Source organism: Saimiri boliviensis, chromosome 1 (assembly GCF_048565385.1).
Source record: "Saimiri boliviensis isolate mSaiBol1 chromosome 1, mSaiBol1.pri, whole genome shotgun sequence".
NCBI lineage: Eukaryota > Metazoa > Chordata > Mammalia > Primates > Cebidae > Saimiri > Saimiri boliviensis.
Window position 1 is genome coordinate 134,651,674 of NC_133449.1, and position 19,874 is coordinate 134,671,547.

General features: G+C 43.6%; 1 long non-coding RNA gene across 1 annotated transcript in view; it reads left to right on the forward strand.

Moving 5' to 3' along the window:
- Nucleotides 1-909: 909 nt before the first annotated feature.
- Nucleotides 910-19,874, forward strand: part of LOC141585422 (uncharacterized) — a 123,119-nt gene continuing 104,154 nt past the window's right edge. The window contains exon 1 of the long non-coding RNA XR_012518880.1: nt 910-9,202. This is a non-coding gene — a long non-coding RNA (uncharacterized LOC141585422). The remainder of the gene's footprint in view (nt 9,203-19,874) is intronic.

A 19,874-nucleotide genomic window follows, 5' to 3' on the forward strand; every position in this document is an offset into this window, starting at 1 on the left:
AGAGCAGGGTTTCTCCCAGGTAGTACTGACATTTTGGACAAGAAAGTTCTTTGAGGAGTGGGGGCATCCTTTGCATCTTAGGATATTTAGCAGCATCCCTGGCTCCACTCATTACATGCCAGTAGCACTCCATCACCAATGTGTGACAACTAAAAATTGTCTGTAGACATTGCCACATGTCCTCTAGGTGCAGAATTGCCTCCAGATGAGAACCACAGTCCTGAAGTAGGACCTACTTTGTACTTTACCTAACAAAACTCTGAATAAACTCCTGATAAGATTTGTAGTGAGGGCAGAGTTTAGGAGTTGAGTCCTCAACTTAGAGGGGCTTGGAAAATACTTTGGGCTTTTCAGAGATCCATACTAACCACTCATAAACCTATGTAAGTTCAAGATGATTAGCCAGTAACTGAACTGCACAATCAATACCTCCCAGGAGAAAATAAGAAAATTCAGACATGTACAGTAATACATATAATACATAGTCTACTATGTGTTAATCACAATGCCTATTTTTCAGGCAGGAAATACTAGACATGCAAAGAAACAAAAAAGTTCCATTTTTAGGGAAGAAAAAAAGCAATAAAAATGAAGCCCAAGATGGCGCAGGCATTGCACTCAGAGTATAAAAACTTAAATGCAGCTATTATAATATGTTCAATGAATTTAAAAAGTAAGAAGAGGTAGTCTTAGCAAAAGCCTGGAGACTCCAAAAAAAGAAGAAAAAAAAATATATAGATGCTAGAAGTGAAAAGTAAAAAATAGAGGTGTTTAACATGAAATTCAAGATGGCAGAGGACAAGATCAGGGAATTTGAAGGGAGACCAGTACAAATTATCCCATATAAAGCACAGAGAGAGATTTTTTTTTTTTTTTTTTTTTTTTTTTTTTTTTTAAGACAGAGTCTTACTTGGTTGTCCAGGCTGGATAGGCTGTAGTGCAGTGGCACAATCTCAGCTCACTGCAACCTCCACCTGCCAGATTCAAGCAATTCTCCTGCCTCAGCCTTCCAACTAACTGGGATTACAAATGTGCACCACCACGCCCAGCTAATTTTTGTATTTTTAGTAGAGATGGGTTTTCTCCATGTTGGCCAGGCTGGTTTTGGACTCCTGACCTCAGGTGATCCTCCTGGCTTGGCCTCTCAAAGTCCTAGGATTGTAGGCATGAGCCACCTCGCCTGGCCAAAGATTTTAAAAATGAACTGAGCCTTAGGGATATGTGTGAAAATATCAAATAGTCTTATATATGAATATATAAATAAATGTAATATGTAAAAATACATAAATATATACATGTGTAATATGTAACCATATACATGTGTAATATGTAACCATATGTATACATAGTCCCAGAAGGAGAAAAGAGTGAGATTGGGGCAAATAAAACATTTAAATAAATAATGGCTTAAAACTTTAATCTTAACATAATGAAAAACATCAAATTACAGGAGTAACTAGCAATGAACCCCAAGCAGGATAAATATAAAGAGAGCTACACCTAGGCTCATCTATAGTCAAACAGCTCACAATCAGAAATACAGAGAGAAATCTTGAAAGCAGCCAGAACAAAAAGGTACGTTACATACTGGGGAACAAGGTTTAGAATGACTGTTGAATTTTCATCCAAAACTATGAGATCAGAAGACAAAAACATCATATCTTTAAAAAGTTGAAACAACTCTCAACCCAGAATTTTATATCCAGTGAACATCTCTTTCTAAAAAGGAGGTTGAAAGAATTCACTACTAGAAGACCTGAATTACAAGAAATGCCAAAGGATATCATTCAGGCATAAGACAAATAATGTTAGTTAGAAATCTAGATCTATAGGAAAGAATGAAGAGCAACTTAAACTTAAATAAGTGGGTAAATATACAGTGTTAGGTTTTCCTTTGTGGTAAAGACAATTGACTTTTTCTTTTTCTTTCTTTTTTTTTTTTTTTAGGCATAGTCTTGCTCTGTCCCCAGGCTGGAGTGCAGTGGCTCCGTCTTTGCTAACTGCAACCTCCTCCTGCCTGGTTCAGGTGATTGTCCTGCCTCAGCCTCCCGAGTAGCTGGGATTACAGGCACATGCCACCACACCTGGCTAATTTTTATATTTTTAGTAGAGGCGGGGTTTCACCCTGTTGGCCAGGATGGTCTCAATCTCCTAAACTGATGATCCACCTGCCTTGACCTCCCAAAATGTTGGCATTACAGGCGTGAGCCACTGCGCCCAGCCAACAATGAACTTTTCAAAGCAGAATAACAACACTGCAATACGGGGTTTGTACTGTATGCAGAGGTGAGTGGTGTGGCAACAGTTGTACAAAGGATGAGGGAGAGTGGATAAGTAGAATTTTATTGTTGTCTATGTGTGAAGTGGGAGATGGTGCAGCATTAATTAGAAATAGCTTTCGATAAGTAAAAGTTCATATTGTTAGCCCTATGTCAATCACTATAAAGCAACAACAGAAAACCCCCCCACAACCTTCAAAGAGATATAGGTAAGAAGCTAATAGAAAAAATAAAATGAAACACTTAAAAAGTTAACCCAAAACAAGTCAGGTAAAGAGCAATAAAGGAAAGGAAAAAGAAGGGTCAAATGGAAAACAGATATCAGATTGGAATACCTAAATCCATTTTTTTCTTTTTGAGACTGAGTCTCACTCTGTCATCCAGGCTGGAGTACAGTGACATGATCTCAGCTCACTGCAACCTCTGCCTCCTGGATTCAAGTGATCCCTCTGCCTCAGCCTCCTGAGTAGCTGAGATTACGGGCCTGTGCCACCATGCCCAGCTAATTTTTGTATTTTTAGTAGAGATAGGATTTCATCATGTTGGTCAGGCTGATCTTGAACTCCTGACCTCAGGTGATCTGCCTGCCTCGGCCTCCCAAATAGCTGGGATTATAGGTGTGAGTCTCTGCATGCAGCATAAACCCATTTTTATTAGGCCATTCTTGCATTGTTATAAAGAAATACCTGAGGCTATGTAATTTATATTTAAAAATGTTTAATTGGCTCACGGTTCTGCAGGCTGTACAGGAAGTATAGTGGCATCTACTTTTGGGTACCCCTCAGGAAGCTTCTGATCATGGTGGAAGGCAAAACGGGAGCAGGCACATCACATAGCAAAAGCAGGAGCAAAGGGAGAGAGGGAGGTGCCACACACGTTTAAACAGCCAGATCTTGCAAGACCTCCTATCATGAAGACAGCACCAAGCCATGAGGGATCTGCCCCCGTGATCCAGACACCTCCCACCAAGCCTCATCTCCAGCATTGGGGATTACAATTCAACATGAGACTTTTGCAGGGACAAATATCCAAAGTAGATCACCATTCATATCAGCAATTAAATGTAAGTAGACTGCACACTCTATAAAAAGTGATTACTGTAAGACTCAGTTATATGCTGTCTACAAGAGATTCATTTGAAATATTAAGACACAGGTTGACAGTAAAAAGATATAAAGAATGAAAAAGCAGGCCGGGCATGGTGGCTCACGCCTCTAATCCCAGCACTTTGGGAGGCCGAGGCGGGCAGATCACAAGGTCAAGAGATCGAGACCATCCTGGCCAACACAGTGAAACCCCGTCTCTACTAAAAATACAAAAAAATTAGCCAGATGTGGTGGCACGCACCTGTGGTCCCAGCTACTTGGGAGGCTGAAGTGGAAGAATTGCTTGAGCCCAGGAGGCAGAGGTTGCAGTGAGCCAAGATCGTGCCACTGTACTCCAGCCTGGAGATAGAGCAAGACTTCCTCTCAAAAGAAAAAAGCAAGCATAAATAAACAAGTGTACAATCATTATACAAATGAACTACACAATAAGTGATGCAATATGAAAGCACTCAATGAGCTGATATTTTTTAAAAAATATTTTATTGCACTTTAGGTTCTGGGGTACATGTGCAGAACATGCAGGATTGTTGCATAGGTACATACATGGCAATGTGGTTTGCTGCCTCCATGCCCCCGTCACCTAAATCTGGCATTTCTCCCCATATTATGCCTCCCCAACTCCCTACCCCTGACTGTCCCTCCTCTCATAACCCCCAACAGACCTCAGTGTGTGATGCTCCCCTCCCTGTGTCCATGTGTTCTCATTGTTCAACACCCACCTATGAGTGAGAACATGTGATGTCTGATTTTCTGTTCTTGTGTCAGTTTGCTGAGAATGATAGTTTCCAGATTCATCCATGTCTGTACAAAGGACACAAACTCATTGTTTTATATGGCTGCATAGTATTCCATGGTGTATATGTGCCACATTTTCCTTGTCCAGTCTACCATTGATGGACATTTGGGTTGGTTGCAGGTCTTTGCTATTGTAAACAGTGCCACAATGAAGATACGTGTGTATGTGTCTTTATGATAGAATGATTTATAATCCTTTGGGTATATACCCAGTAATGGGATTGCTGGGTCAAATGGAATTTCTCTTTCTAGGTCCTTGAGGAATCGCCACACTGTCTTCCACAATGGTTGAACTAATTTATACACCCACCAACAGTGTAAAAGTGTTCCTACTTCTCCACATCCTCTCCAGCATCTGTTGTCTCCAGATTTTTTAATGATCACCATTCTAACTAACGTGAGATGGTTTCTCAATGTGGTTTTGATTTGCATTTCTCTAGTGACCAGTGATGATGAGCATTTTTTCATATGTTTGTTGGCCTCATATATGTCTTCTTTTGAAAAGTGTCTGTTCATATCTTTTGCCCACTTTTGAATGGATTTGGTATTTTTTTTTTTTTTCTTGTAAATCTGCTTTAGTTCCTTGTAGATTCTGGATATTAGCCCTTTGTCAGATCGATAGATTGCAAAAATTTTTTCCCATTCTGTTAGTTGCTGGTTCACTCTAATGTTTGTTTCTTTTGCTGTGCAGAAGCTCTGGAGTTTAATTAGGCCACATTTGTCTATATTGGCTTTTGTTGCCATTGCTTTTGGTGTTTCAGTCATGAAGTCCTTGCCTATACCTATATACTGAATTGTATTGCCTAGGTTTTCTTCTAGGGGTTTTATGGTGTTAGGTCTTATGTTTAAATCTTTAATCCATCTGGAGTTAATTTTAGTGAAAGGTGTCAGGAAGGGGTCCAGTTTCTGCTTTCTGCACATAGCTAGCCAGTTTTCCCAACACCATTTATTAAACAGGTAATCTTTTCCCCATTGCTTGTTTTTGTCAGGTATGTCAAAGATGAGATGGTTATAGATATGTGGCATTGCCTCCAAGGCCTCTGTTCTGTTCTGTTCTGTTCTGTTAGTCTATATTTCTGTTCTGGTACAAGTGCCATGCTGTTTTGATTATGGTAGCCTTGTAGTATAGTTTGAAGTCAGGTAGTATGATGCCTCCAGCTTTGTTCTTTTTGCTTTGAATTGACTTGGCTATGCAGCCTCTTTTGGTTCCATATGAAGTTTAAGGTGGTTTTTTCCAGTTCTGTGAAGAGGGTCATAGGTAGCTTGATGGGGATAGCATTGAATCTATAAATTACTTGTGCAGTATGGTCATTTTCATGATATTGATTCTTCCTAACCATGAGCATGGAATGTTTTTTCATCTGTTTGGGTCCTCTCTTATTTCCTTGAGTGATTTGTAGTTCTCCTTGAAGAGGTCGTTTACATCCTTTGTTAGTTGTATTCCTAGGTCGTAGCTATTGTGAATGGGAGTTCGCTCATGATTTGATTCTCTGTCTGTTATTAGTATGTAGGAATGCTTGTGATTTCTGCACATTGATTTTGTATCCTGAGACTTTGCTGAAGTTGCTTATCAGCTTAAAGAGATTTTGGACTGAGACGATGGGGTCTTCTGAATATGCAATGATGTCGTCAGCAAATAGAGACAATTTGACTTCCTCTTTTTAAAATTGAATATTTTATTTCTTTTTCTTGCCTGATTGCCCTGGCTAGAAATTTCATACCGTATGGAGTAGGAATCATGAGAGAGGGCATTGTTGTCTAGTGCCAGATTTCAAAGGGAATACTTCCAGTTTTTGCCCATTCAGTATGATATTGGCTGTGGGTTTGTCATAAATAGCTTTTATTATTTTGAGATATATTCTATCAATACCTAGTTTCTTGAGAGTTTTAGTTCATAAAGTACTGTTGAATTTTGTCAAAGACCTTCTCTGCATCTAGTGAGATAAATCATGTGGTTTTTGTCTTGGGTTCTGTTTATGTGGTGAATTACGTTTATAGACTTGTGTATTTTGAACCAGCCTTGTATTCCTGGGATGAAGCCTACTTGATTGTGATGGATAAGCTTTATGATGTGCTGTTGCAATTGGTTTGCCAGTATTTTGTTGAAGACTTTTGCACCTATGTTCATCATGGATATTGGCCTGAAGTTTTCTTTTCTTGTTGAGTCTCTTCCAGGTTTTTGTATCAGGATGTTGTCGGTCTCATAAAATGATATGGGAAGATTTCCTCTTTTTATGTTGTTTGCAATTATTTCCGAAGGAGTGGTACCAGCTCCTCTTTGTATGTCTGGTAGAATTCGGCTGTGAACCCATCTGGACCTGGGCTTTTTTTGGTTGATAGGCTATTAATTGCTGCCTCAACTTCAACCCTTGTTATTGGTCTATTCAGGCTTTCGACTTCTTCCTGGTTTAGGCTTGGGGAGATGCAAGGGTCCAGGAATTTATCCATTTCTTCCATATTTACTGGTTTATGTGCATAGAATTGTTTGTAGTAATCTCTGATGGTAGTTTGTATTTCTGTGGAATCGGTGGTGATATCCCCTGTATTGTTTCTTATTGTATCTATTTGAATCTTCTCTCTTTTCTTTTTTATTAATCTGGCTAGCAGTCTGTCTATTTTGTTGATCTTTTGAAAAAACCAACTCCTGGATTTATTAATTTTTTGAAGGGTTATTTGTGTCTCTATCTCCTTCAGTTCTGCTCTGATCTTAGTTGTTTCTTGTGTTCTGCTAGCTTTTGAGTTTTTTTCATGTTGGTCCTTTAGCTCTCTCAATTTTGATGATAGGGTGTTGATTTTAGATCTCTCCTCCTTCTTATGTGGGCATTTATTGCTATAAATTTTCCTCTAGATACTGCTTTAAATGAGTCCCAGAGATTCTGGTACGTGTGTCTTTGTTCTTGCTGGTTTTGAAGAACATCTTTATTTTTGCCTTCATTTCATTGTTTATCCAGTCAACATTCAAGAGCCAGCTGTTCAGTTTCCATGAAGTTGTGTGGTTCTGAGTGAGTTTCTTAATCCTGAATTTGATTGCACTGTGGTCTGAGAAACTGTTTGTTATGATTTCCGTTCTTTTGCCTTTGTATTTACTCTAAAGCTGACCGCATAATTGGAGTGATTTACTTCCAATTATGTGGTCAGTTTTAGAGTAGGTGTGATGTGGTGCTGAGAAGAATGTATATTCTGTGGATTTTGAGTGGAGAGTTCTGTAAATGTGTATTAGGTTTGCTTGGTCCAGATCTGAGTTCAAGTTCTGATACTTGTTAATTTTCTGTCTCTTTGATCTGTCTAATACTGACAGTGGAGTGTTAAAGTCTCCCACTATTATTGTGTGGGAGTCTAAGTCTCTTTGTAGGTCATTAGGAACTTGCTTTATGTATCTGGGTGCTCCTGTATTGGGTGTGTATGTATTTAGGATTATTAGCTCTTCTTGTTGCATTGATCCTTTTACCATTATGTAATACCCTTCTTTGTCTCTTTTGATCTTTGTTGGTTTAAAGTCTATTTTATCAGAGACTAGGATTGCAACTTCTGCCTTATTTTGCTCTCCATTTGCTTGGTAAATCTTCCTCTGTCCCTTTATTTTGAGCCTATGTGTATCTTTGCACATGAGGTGGGTTTCCTAGATACAGCACACTGATGGGTTTTGACTTTTTATCTAGTTTGCCATTCTGTGTCTTTTGATTGGGGCATTTAGCCCATTTACATTTAAGGTTAATATTGTTATGTTTGAATTTGATCATGCCATTTTGATTCTAGCTGGTTGTTTTGCCCATTAGTTGATGCAGTTTCTTCATTGTGTTGATGCTCTTTACTATTTGGTATGTTTTGGAGCGGCCGGTACTAGTTGTTCCTTTCTATGTTTAGTATTTCTTTCAGGAGCTCTTGTAAGGCAGGCCTGGTGGTGATGAAATCTCTTAGCAATTACTTGTTCGTAAAGGATTTTCTCCCTTACTTATGAAGCTTAGTTTGGCTGGATATGAAATTCTAAGTTGAAAGTTCTTTTCTTTAAGGATGTTGAATATTGGCCCCAACTCTCTTCTGGCCTGTAGGGTTTCTGCCGAGAGATCCGCTGTGAGTCTGTTGGGGTTCCCTTTGTGGGTAACCCGACCTTTCTCTCTGGCTGCCTTTAGCATTTTTTCTTTCATTTCAACCCTGGTGAATCTTACAATTATGTTACCTGTGGTTGCTCTTCTTGAGGAATATCTTTGTGGTATTCTCTGTATTTCCTGGACTTGAATACTGGCCTGCCTTGCTAGTTTGGGGAAGTTCTGAATAATATCCTGAAGAGTGTTTTCCAGCTTGGCATCCTTCTTTCCATCACATTCAGGTACACCTATCAAATGCAGATGAGGTCTTTTCACATAATCACATATTTCTTGGAGACATTGTTCATTTCTTTTTATTCTTTTTTCTCTAATCTTGCGTTCTTGTTTTATTTCATTGAGTTGATCTTTAATCTCTGATATCCTTTCTTCTGCTTGGTCAGTTTGGCTACTGAAACTTGTGTATGCTCTGTGAAGTTTTCGTGTTGTGTTTTTCAGCTCCATCAATTCATTTGTATTCTCTAAGCTGTTTATTCTCATTAGCATTTTGTCAAACCTTTTTTCAAGGTTCTTAGTTTCTTTGCATTGGTTAGAACATGGTCTTTTAGCTCAGAGAAGTTTGTTATTACTCATGTTCTGAAGTCTGTTTCTGTTGATTCATTGGACTCATTTTCCATCCAGCCTTGTTGCCTTGCTGTTGAGGAGTTGTTATCCCTTGGAGGAGGAGAGGCAGTCTGGTTTTGGGTGTTTTCATCCTTTTTGCACTAGTTTCTTCCCATCTTTGCAGATTTATCTACCTCTGGTCTTTGTAGTTGGTGACTTTGAGACGGGGTCTCTGAGTGGGCATCCTTTTTGTTGATGATGAAGTTATTTCTTTCTGTTTTTTCCTTCTAACAGTCAGGCCCCTCTGTTCTAGGACTGCTGGAGGTCCACTCCAGACCCTGGTTGCCTGGGAATCACCTGTGGCAGCTGCAGAATGGTAAGGATTGCTGCCCGTTTCTACTTCTGTTGTCTTTGTCCCAGAAGGATACCCACTAGATGTTGGCCTGAGCTCTCCTTTATGAGGCATCTCTTTGGATATATGGGGTCAGGAAGCTGCTTGAGGAGACAGTCTGTCCCTTATAGAAGCTCAAGTGCTGAGCTGTGAGCTCCATTGTTCTGTTCAGAGCTGCTGGGCAGGTACATTTAAGTCTGCTGCAGCAGAATTCATAACCTGCTTTTTTTCCCAGGTGCTCTGTCCTGGGAAGGTGGGGCTTTATAAAGTTCCTGACATGCTGCTGCCATTTTTCAGAGATGCCCTGCCCAGCAAGGAGGTAGCGTAGTCACAGTCTGCCACCATAGGCGTTGCTGAGCTGTCATTGGCTCTGCCCAGCTGCAGTGTGAGCTTCCTTGCAGTTTTGTTTATAGAGGTATAGTTAGAACTGCCTTGGTAATGGTGGTCTGCCTCAGTAATGGCAGACTGTTTATGTAATGGTGGACTGCCTCAGTAATGGTGGAAACCCTTCCCCTCACAGAGCTGGACCATCCCAGGTCCAGCTGTGCTTGATGTGAAATTCTCAGTCCAGAGCATTGCAAATTCCTGGTCTTTGTCGGGGTGGGACATGCTGAGCCAGATCACCTGGCTCCCTGTTTCAGCCCCCTTTTTTTCAGTTGAATGGGCAGCTCTGTCTCCCAGGCATTCCAAGCGCCAGTTGAAATGGCAGCCAGATTTGTGTGAATTTTTGTGTGGAGACCTGCTGTGCTGGCTGCAACAGCCATGCTGGAGACTCATGGCACTTTTCCCCCCGGGAATCTCCTGTGGGCAGTAAAAACTCATTTGGAAATGTGGTGATCACTCTCCCTCTGCATTCTCGCTGAGAACTGCACTCCAGAGCTGTTCCTATTTGGCCATCTTAGATTGTCTTAGCCTGTTTCTTTTTAAGTGTGTGGTAGTAGGAGGTACTCCCACAATTTTCATTCTACAAGCATTTATTTCTTGATTTAACCCACCACCACTGCAGTCACTGTCACACTCTAACTCATCAAAAACTTGCTTGTTTTTATTAATGTCATTTTAAATGTACGTATAGCTCACAGTTATTTCAGTATTTAATATTAGAAGTGTTTTGGGTCTTTATTGAGAAGTTTGGTGATGTTTTTATGAGCAGAAATATGCTGTAGGAACTTAACTCTTGTTTATATCAGTTAGCCTGTGGTACAACTGGTTTCATTATATGTTGTTTTGCTTAAAGCTGAAGTTTTCATGAACCTATTGACAGTATTTATTACATGACTTACTGTATTACAACTTACTGTATGCTAAATGGCAAGCTTTCCTTACGGGTTAAATATTCAGTTATTTTCTTCCTTGTTCTATGTTTCCAGTGATTATTAGAGATGATAAATTACCTGAAACTTTTTCCTTCTTTACCTCAGTCTACAATAAAACTTATTATTAATGTGACCCAGATATATCTATGGGCACATTATAGACCAGTCTAGGGACCAGGCCATATTAAAGCAACAACAGTAACACAATTGTGTAGTCAAAATGAAAAATAATTCCAAGCCTCACTTGCAGTTACCCAATAGTTCTCCAGGGAATCAAATCAGCGATCCACAGAAACACTCAATATAGTCTCTGTCTTGGTTTTAAATGTCTTACTTCTCTGGCACTCCTCCTTTCAAAAGCCGGAAGCTATTTCCCTTCCCTATCAGTGTAGGATGGGCTTACTGACTCTTCTCATGAGCAGAATGTTGTGGAAGTGATGATGTGTGATTTCCAAGTCTAGGTCATAAAAGGCCTTGTAGCTTCTTCCTTATTCTCTGTCTGATCACTCACTGGGGAAGCCATCTGTCATGTCATTGAAGACACTCATGCAGCCCTATTCAGAGCCATTGTGGTGAGAAACAGTTCTTTTGCGAATAACCTCATGAGTGAACCAACCTTAAGGTGGTCTTCCAGTCTTTTGAGCTTTCAGATGACTTCAGTCCTAGGTGACATCTAAACTGCAACCTGATGAGTGACCTTGAGACAGAATAACACAGCTAAGCCTCTCCCAAAAATCTGACCCATAGAAACAGTGAGATACCATAATAAATGTCGACTGCTTTTAGCTGCTAAGTTTGAGGTAATGTCTCAGACAGCAGTGGATCACTAATTTAGTCTCCTTCCTGATTTATCTCAGTTACCACCTCTCACAACTATGTGATGGCTCCAAGATCTCTCATCCTGTTTCTTGTTCTGCGTTCTTCAAACCTTCACAAATACTGCTGCTGCGTCTTCCCTTTCCTTCTGTGATTCTCTCTCTCTTTCTTTTTCATTATTTGTTTATTTTTGTTTTTCTTCTGTTTAGAGTTTTCTGTTGCAAATCCCCATTCCTGTTCTCTGGTTCTTTTTCCACTCATTAGCCGGATTCCCCAATAAGACCCCAAAGCAGAGGACAGTGTGGGAGAAGGGGCTGAAGGAGGATTTGCTGACCAAGTAATACTGGCTTTTAATAGGAGAGGGAGGGGGGAAAGCTATGACTACCCATATATTAATCATTTTAATCCACATTACATTAGTGTTTATAACAAAATTTGTTCTTTGCACACTATATCACAAGTTCTATGTTAGGAGCTTTAGATGTGTATATTTAATCCTAAAACACATCCCAGTGAGGTAGATACTATCATTATCCCCTTTTTCAAGGAGAAAATTGAGGCACAGAGAAATTAAGTTTCTTGTCCAGAGTTGCAAAGCTGCCAAACAGTAGGGCCAAGGTCCAAAGCCAGGGACCGGCCTGGCATGGTGGCTCACGCCTATAATCCCAGCACTTTGGGAGGCTGGGGCAAGCAGACCACTTGAGGTCAGGGGTTCGAACCAACCTGGCCGACACGGTGAAAACCAGTCTCTGCTAAAATACGAAAACTAGTGTGGTGGTGGACACCTGTAATCCCAGGTACTCAGGAAACTGAGACAGGAGAGTTGCTTGAACCCAGGAGGCAGATGTTGCTGTGAGCCAAGATCACATCACTGCATTCCAGCCTGGGTGACAGAGCGAGACTCCTCAAAACAAAACAAAATAGCAAAGTCTGGGGCCTAAGTCCCTATTCATATCACATAAAATTGAGCTCAAATCAGCACAAACTCATTTTAAACTAGTATTTAACTTAGTATTACCAAAACCATGAGGCTAACTTCTCACAGATTCAATGCCGGTAAAGACATGTTTAAACCCATGTTGCCTATTTTCCCTTCTTGAGCCAGAAAGAAATGGATACTGAACTCATGGTGGCCTTTCTTTGTCTTCAACCTCAGACAGAATCTGCAAGTGGAAAAACCCAAGGGGCGTTTGGATTTAGTTAAGTCTAATTTGTTCACTGATTCACCACCACCCCCCCACACACAGAAAAAAACACCTGAGGAAAAAAAAGATTGTGCTCATTACTGCTTTCCCATTTGCCAGTCATTACGGTAGGTGGCAGGACCATTTGCCCCAGGAGATTGAAATTACACACCTTTGGTGCGTCCTCGGACACACAAACCTTTCTCCACAATGTGAGTTTTGGCACGGAAAAGCAGTCGCTTCTGCTGCCCCATGCTGTTTTCGGCTCCAGAGAGGGCACATATAATTTTTTTAAATGCTTCTTTTTCTAATTAAAAAATAGCACGGTAACTCAATAGAAAACAGAAGAGGATATTACTTATAACCCAGTGCCTGGAGACAAGGATTATTCTTGCGATATACTTGGTCAGGCATCCCCTGGGGTCATTGTATTCTGATCTTTTGTTAGGTCTCGGTTTGGGCTCCAGATCTTGAAAGTTCTGGCTCTCAGGACATTGTTCTTGCTACTGGAACCCAGCCTGTCTGCAGCTGAGACTCTGTCTTTGCTCAGTTCAAGAGTCTGAGAACTTTATATTTCTCCTCTATCTGCCCCACTGGAGGGCTTCTAGTGGTGAAAGGTAGATTTGTTATGAGTTCCATTGTTCCAGTGCTTGTTTATTTCTTGGTGTGATTGATTATGTTATTGTTTGTGACTGTCTTCTGCCTCTGAGAGTATTACACATCCAACACCCTTTGCCATGTGACTTCCAGGAGCAATCCAGTAAGGGGAATATGTTGGCAGGTTCGGCCCTGTGACTTGCTTCTTCCAGTGGAATGTGAGCGGACATGATTTCTGCTGCGTCTGACCAGAAGCTTTCAATGAGATTGCATAGTTTGGCTTGGCCTCGTGCCTTCCTGCTGTCTGTGGTAAGATCCACAGGTCCCGGATGCTGGCGCTTCTTCAGCCTGAGTCCTGGGGTGAGAAGATGTGGAGCAGAGCTGAGCAGAGGCCCCTGAGCCGCAGACCTGAGTGCAAGAATTAAACCCCTGCTGTAAACCACGGAGAGTTTTGGAGTTAGGGTTACAACAGAATCCTAAAACATTGGTTCTTTAGGTAAACCAGGAGGAGACCCTGCATCTCCTGGGGCAAACGTGTCCGTGGAGGTAACCAAACTGCTTCCAGCTCCCTCCTCAAACGGAGGCATAACCTCACCCTGCTTTCACGGACACAGTCTAAATGTTGACATCCATTTGCTCATGTTAATGGAGACTGAGTTGGAGCCCTGCCTCCCAAATTCTTTGCCACTCACCTCTGTGTGACCTTGGGCAATTTTCACTATTATTTTGTTCCTTACCCTCCTCGTTTTGGCAAAGAATATCTATCTTTTGGTAATGAACACCTACCTCATTTTGTCAAAGAATACCTAAGGTGGTTAGAATAACTCTAAGGTAGTTAGTTATGCTAAACTGCCTTTGAGTTTAGAGTCAAAGAATAAATGCAACCAATGGCAACAATGATGTTACTGTTCGCGACCACCTCAGCCTCCCGAATAGCTGGGATTACAGGCACCCACCACCACGCCCGGCTAATTTTTATATTTTTAGTAGAGACAGTTTCACCATGTTGGTCAGGCTGGTCTGGAACTCCTGACATTAGGTGATCTGCCTGTCTCAGCCCTGCAAAGTGCTAGGACTACCGGGTCAGCCACCATGCACAGCCCTGCCTAAGCCATTTTGAATGTGGACTTTCTATGAGTTACTGTTCTCTCACTCCCACGCATGAACGGACTCTCACTGTCCAGGATGTTGTGTGGGAAGTTCACAGAATGGAAGGAGGAACTTCTAGAAAAGAACTGGAGGCCTGGTGCTGCTGGCACGTCTGCTGCCCAGCTCTCACCTCTTCTAGTTTCTCATGGACTTTATTCCCTCCTTGTGTAGAGGAGCTTCCTTCAAGGCCACAGAGGCAAAGGGCTTTCTGTGCTGTCTCTTTTCACAGCAACCCAGGGAGGAACTCTGATGGGCCTGACTTGGGTCATATTGCAGCCCTCAGTCGGTCTCTCCGTTCAGGAGGTATCCTAGCCAGTCGTGACTGGGCTCACACACCCTGTTGTGAATGGTAGAGGCAGGGTCTATTGCTAGAAACGTGTGGAGGGGGTATCAAGACAGCAGCAGAGTGCTCAGGGGCACCACAAAGACCAGTGCGTCATCACTGTAACTGAGAAGTGGCTTGTGGTACTTAGTGGCAGCATGAAAAATGCATGGGTTTGGAAAGCAGGCAGCTGTGTGACCCTGGGAAAATGTCTTCATCTTCATAAACCTTGATTTCTTCATGTAGAAATGGAGATGATAATTTCTCTCTCTCAGGTTTACAATGAGATGAGGTAACATACGAAAACAGCAGGAATGTAGGCTTAACAAATCCTGGTTGTTATTCCCCAAGATTAGTTACACTACCTAGGCCTAGCCAGGCAATCACTTTTTTGTTTTTTTTTTTGAGACAGAGTCTCATTTTGTCACCCAGACTGAGTGCAGTGGTGGGATCTCGGCTCACTGCAACCTCCGCCTCCACGGTTCAAGTGATTCTCCTGCCGCAGCCTCCCAAGTAGCTGGGATTACAGGTGCATGTCAGCATGCTCAACTAATTTTTGCATTTTTAGTAGAGACAGGATTTCACCATGTTGACCAGGATGGTCTCAATCTCTTGACTTCATGATCTGCCAGCCTTTGCCTCCCAAAGTGCTGGGAATACAGGCACGAGCCACTGTGCCTGGCCGGCAATCACTTTTTAAGTGTTTGTTATTTTTATTTACACCAGTAATCCACAGCATAGTTCTTTAGTTACTGGGCATGGAGTCAAACTATTTTATAGGAAATGCTTCAGAAAGGAGGCAAGTCCCCAAGCCTGTCTCGCAGCATCTGACTTTGCAGTGAGAACTACAGCTCTCAGGTGGACCTGAGTGCTCCCGTCAGTAGCTCCCTGGATTCTCTTCCTGGTGGTGAATTACCTGGGAAGCCAGATTGTCAGAGGTGGCAATTAAACTGAGACATACACAAGAAATTGGGTGTTTTTGAGAGACTTTCTCAGCTGGTATGCCTGAAACACTTTCACTTGTGACTTAAGCAATTCTTAACCTACTAGGTGTAATGAACCACTTTGAGAACCTGAATGATGCTATAGACAGTCTCCTCAAAAGATGCTGAGGCTGGGTGCAGTTGCTCATACCTGTAATCCCAGCACTTTGGGAGGCCAAGGTGGGTGGATCACCTGAGGTCAGGAGTTCAAGACCAGCCTGCCCATCAGGGTGAAACCTCATCTCTACTAAAAATACAAAAATTAGCTGCGTATGGTGGCTTGTGACTGTAATCCCAGTTACTCGGGAGGCTTAGACAGGAGAATCGCATCAATCCAGGAGGCAGAGGTTGCAGCGAGCCAAGATCATGCCAGTGTACTCCAGCATGGGTAACAGACTCTGTGTCCACTTAACCTGGATGGTGCTTTGGTGAGCACTGCCAACTCTTCCTCTACAATCCCTCTTTGTCCAGGCACTCGCATCTGAGCAGCCTTCCTTCTGATGGACACATTCTGTGTCAGGTAACTTAGAATCTTGGAATGACATATGCTCTCAATAAGTCTTTGCAATCCAGTCTTGCCTTCCAAAGGGCTATTCTGCCCCTTCAAGTTGACCCCATACTTCTAGTTTGATGTAGGACATACGGGTTTTAAAGTTTTTCTCTCAAAAGGATATTGTTATTTCAACATTCTTTAGCAGCATGAGGATTCTCTTGCTTGGAATAGATGGAGAGTCCACATTAAAAATGGCTTAGGCAGGGCCGGGCGTGGTGCCTCATGCCTATTATTCCAGCACTTTGGGAGGCTGAGGTGGGTAGATCACCTAAGGTTGGGAGTTCGAGACCAGCCTGGCCAACATGGTGAAACCCTGTATCTACTAAAAATATAAAAATTAGCCAGGCATGGTGGTGAACTCCTGAAATCCCAACTACTTGGGAGGCTGAGACAGGAGAATTTCTTGAACCTGGGAGGTGGAGGTTGCAGGAAACAGATTACTCCATTGCACTCCAGCCTGGGCAACAGAGCAAGACTTTGTCTCAAAAACAAAACAAAACAAAAAACCGAAAAAAACCCCACACAACAAAACAAAACAAAAACAAAATGGCTTAGGCAGAAAGAGGGAATGGCTTACAGCTAAAAAGTTTAAGAGTCATGACTGACTTCAGGAACAGCCACTTCTGTGGGCTCAGATGCCATCGGAACTTGTTCTCATTCAAGCTCCAAACTCCATCTTCCTTTGTTTTGGCAATGTTTTCCTCGTAGGGGCAGGGAAGCTGCCAGCAGTTCCAGGCTTACACCTTATTCACTCTCACAAATGTAAAGAAGTTCAGCAGATCAGCTTCCCACGATCTGCTTGGGCAAAAGCAGACCTAAGAGAATCTCCCTTCCCCATCTCCAACCAGAATGTACTTAGCAGTTTGTCCTTAGTGATCACTTAATGAGCACTTACTCTTTTGGAGGTGGTACAGTGGGTGGAGGGGACAGATGGAGACATAAGTCATCGGGTGAAGGCGGTGCAGTAAAGTATGTGCTGGGGCAGACACGGGGAGCAGGTGTAGCGGGCGACTCAGAGGAAGGACGGCTACATTCTGCCTGGGGGAGTCAGATAATGCTTCCCTCAGCGGGGATATTTGAGCTTGTTCTGGAAGCATGAGAAGTTTTCTAGGTAGAGATGAGGGTAAGCATCATTCTAAGCAGAGGAAATAGCACGTGTAAAGGCTTAGAGGAGCAAAAAGGCAAGGAGTGTCCGGGAAACAATGTGAGATTTCACATAGCTAGAGGAGGGTGGTTGCATAGGAGTGCTAGGAGATGCAAAGAATGGGGGCAGGGTGGGAAGGGATGCAAAGCTTGTTGTCATGATATGGCGTCTGGGGTTTATTCAGGGACAATTGACAAGGTACTAAAGAGTTTTAAGCCACTGCCATAACCAGGTAGGCATTTAGAAAGATCACCCTGACTACAACAAGGAAAATGGGTTTGGAGGAGAAAGCCCTAGAGGCAGGAGGCATCTGAGAAGCTACTGCCATCTTCCAGGAGAAAAGAGATGCTTTGACCTGAGGCAGGCGGAGAAGGAATGGACTTGCGAACTCTTTGGGGAGTAAAATGGACAGATCTGGGGACTAGATGGATGGGGATGACGAAAGAAGGGTCTAGGATGATTCCCAGGTTTCTCCACTGGGAAACTGTATGAGCAGTGGTGGTCTGCACTAGCTGGGAGAGGCGCAGTTTAGAGCTGAGGGGAAGATGATGAGTTCAGTCTTACATATGTTAGTGCCCTTGGAACAGTACATTGAAGCTGTCCTGACCTCAGCTGGGTTTCTGAGTCTGGATGATCTGGAGAGGGTTGGGTCTGGAGGGGGCCATGAGGCTTGTAGACTGGGGGTGGTGGTGTGCAAGCAATGATCCTCCAGACAGAGTGTCACCACTGACAAGAAAATGTCCTGTGATTGTTACTATTATCGTTATTGTTTTAGTCTGTCCTTGCATGTACCCCTCAAGAGTCCATGTCCTGGGGAAGGGAAGTCGGTCCACTCTTCACTTTGTTGCCCAGGCTGAGTGTAGTGGTGTAATCTCAGCTCACTGCAACCTCTGCCCCCCAGGTTCAAGCGATTCTCCTGCCTGAGACTCCTGAGTAGCTGGGATTACAGGCACGTGCCACCACGCCTGGGTAATTTTTGTATTTTTAGTAGAGATGGGGTTTCACCATGTTGGTCAGGCTGGTCTTGAACTCCTGACCTCAGGTGGATCCACCTGCCTCGGCCTTCCAAAGTGCTGTGATTACAGGCGTGAGCCACCTCACTCGGCCATGGACCCACTCTTGACTCAAAAGAGCAAGAAACTCTGATTTTCAGCTAGCTAAGATGGCACAGTGGGACAAGGAATAAGAAATAAAGATATTCACCCTATGAAGAGGAAGTGCATGCCAAGTGACACCAAAATGACAAGTATCCACTTGTTACTTTACTGCTTATTTCAGCCTCAGTTGTGCTAGTGGTGAGCGCACCTGCCGGCACTGCCCAGAGGCTGCCTGAGGGATTTCACCTAAAGCTGTGGCACTCCCTGTTTGCATCATAGCAGTCGTTTTTGAAGTGTTTATTACTTCTATTTACACCAGTAATCCACTTCATCCTTCTATAGTGGGTATGGAGCCAGACTATTTCATAGGAAATGTTTCAGAAAAAAGGCATTTCCCCGAGCCTGTGCCCTCGGGTGAGGCACTAGTATGACACAAATCGCTTATGACCAGCGTTCAGTGATGACAATAACCCGGTCACGATCATAGAGCACGGTTGGCCGCCTCCTGGATCCGTCATGACGCTCCTGCAAAGCAGCTTCCTCCCGACTGGATCAATTAACATTTCTACTGAGCACGCACCACGTGCCGGCTGCTATGCCAGGCATTTTCCACCACGTTGTTTTATTTATAATCCTCACCTTGACCCTGAGGTGTGAATGCCATTTTTTCCATCTTAAAAATCAGGGAAAAAAATGGGGCTTGGAAGCGTCAAGTGACTTGCCCAAGGACACGAGCGTAAAGTGGCAAAGCCTAAATTATGACAACCAGGCTCCTTCCACCTCGCCACCAGGAGGGCGCCGGGCGTGTGCGCGCGCACGGCCTCCACGTGCGTCCCCCTCTGGCCTGGAGGGCCCGGGAGCCCGGCTCTGCGCAGGCCGCTGCCACGGTCCAGTCTTCTCCCGGGGGAAGGCAGCTTGTCCTCTGGCCGGAGAGCCAGCGGAGCGACTCGGGTTTAATAGACGAGCCGGTCCTCTTCCAAGAAACCTGGAAATCTGCAGAGGGATCCCCGCTTTCCAGGGAAGCCGGGCTTGGTGAAACCGACAGGTCTTGGCGCGGGAAGGAAGGGGTGGCCTGGAACCCGGCCGGCTTCCTCCCAGGCTGCGCTCGCTCGCGGCTTCCCGAGACTTGGGGCTTGGCTCCGCGGTAGCTCTGGCTGCAAACTCATCGGCCCCAGAAAGTAGGTCAGCGTGCGGCGAGCTCTGTCCGAGGCGGCGCTGCCGGCTCCCCCCGCGCCCCTGGCCTCTGGTCTCCTGCAGAGTCTCCGGCCTGCGGTCCGGCGCCCTCGTCATCCCCCGGGTCTACAGCGTCCTCCTCTCTTCGGGCTCCTCTTCCTTCTCGCCTCCTGCCCTCTCCCTCGCTCTCTCCATCCTTGGAGCCTCCCTCTCTTCTCTCGCTCCTCTTCCCTTTCTCGCCTCCTGCCCCCTCCCCTTCCCCAGCTCCGTCCATCTGACACCCTCCCCTCTTTCTCCTCTCTTCCTGACATCTTGGCACATTC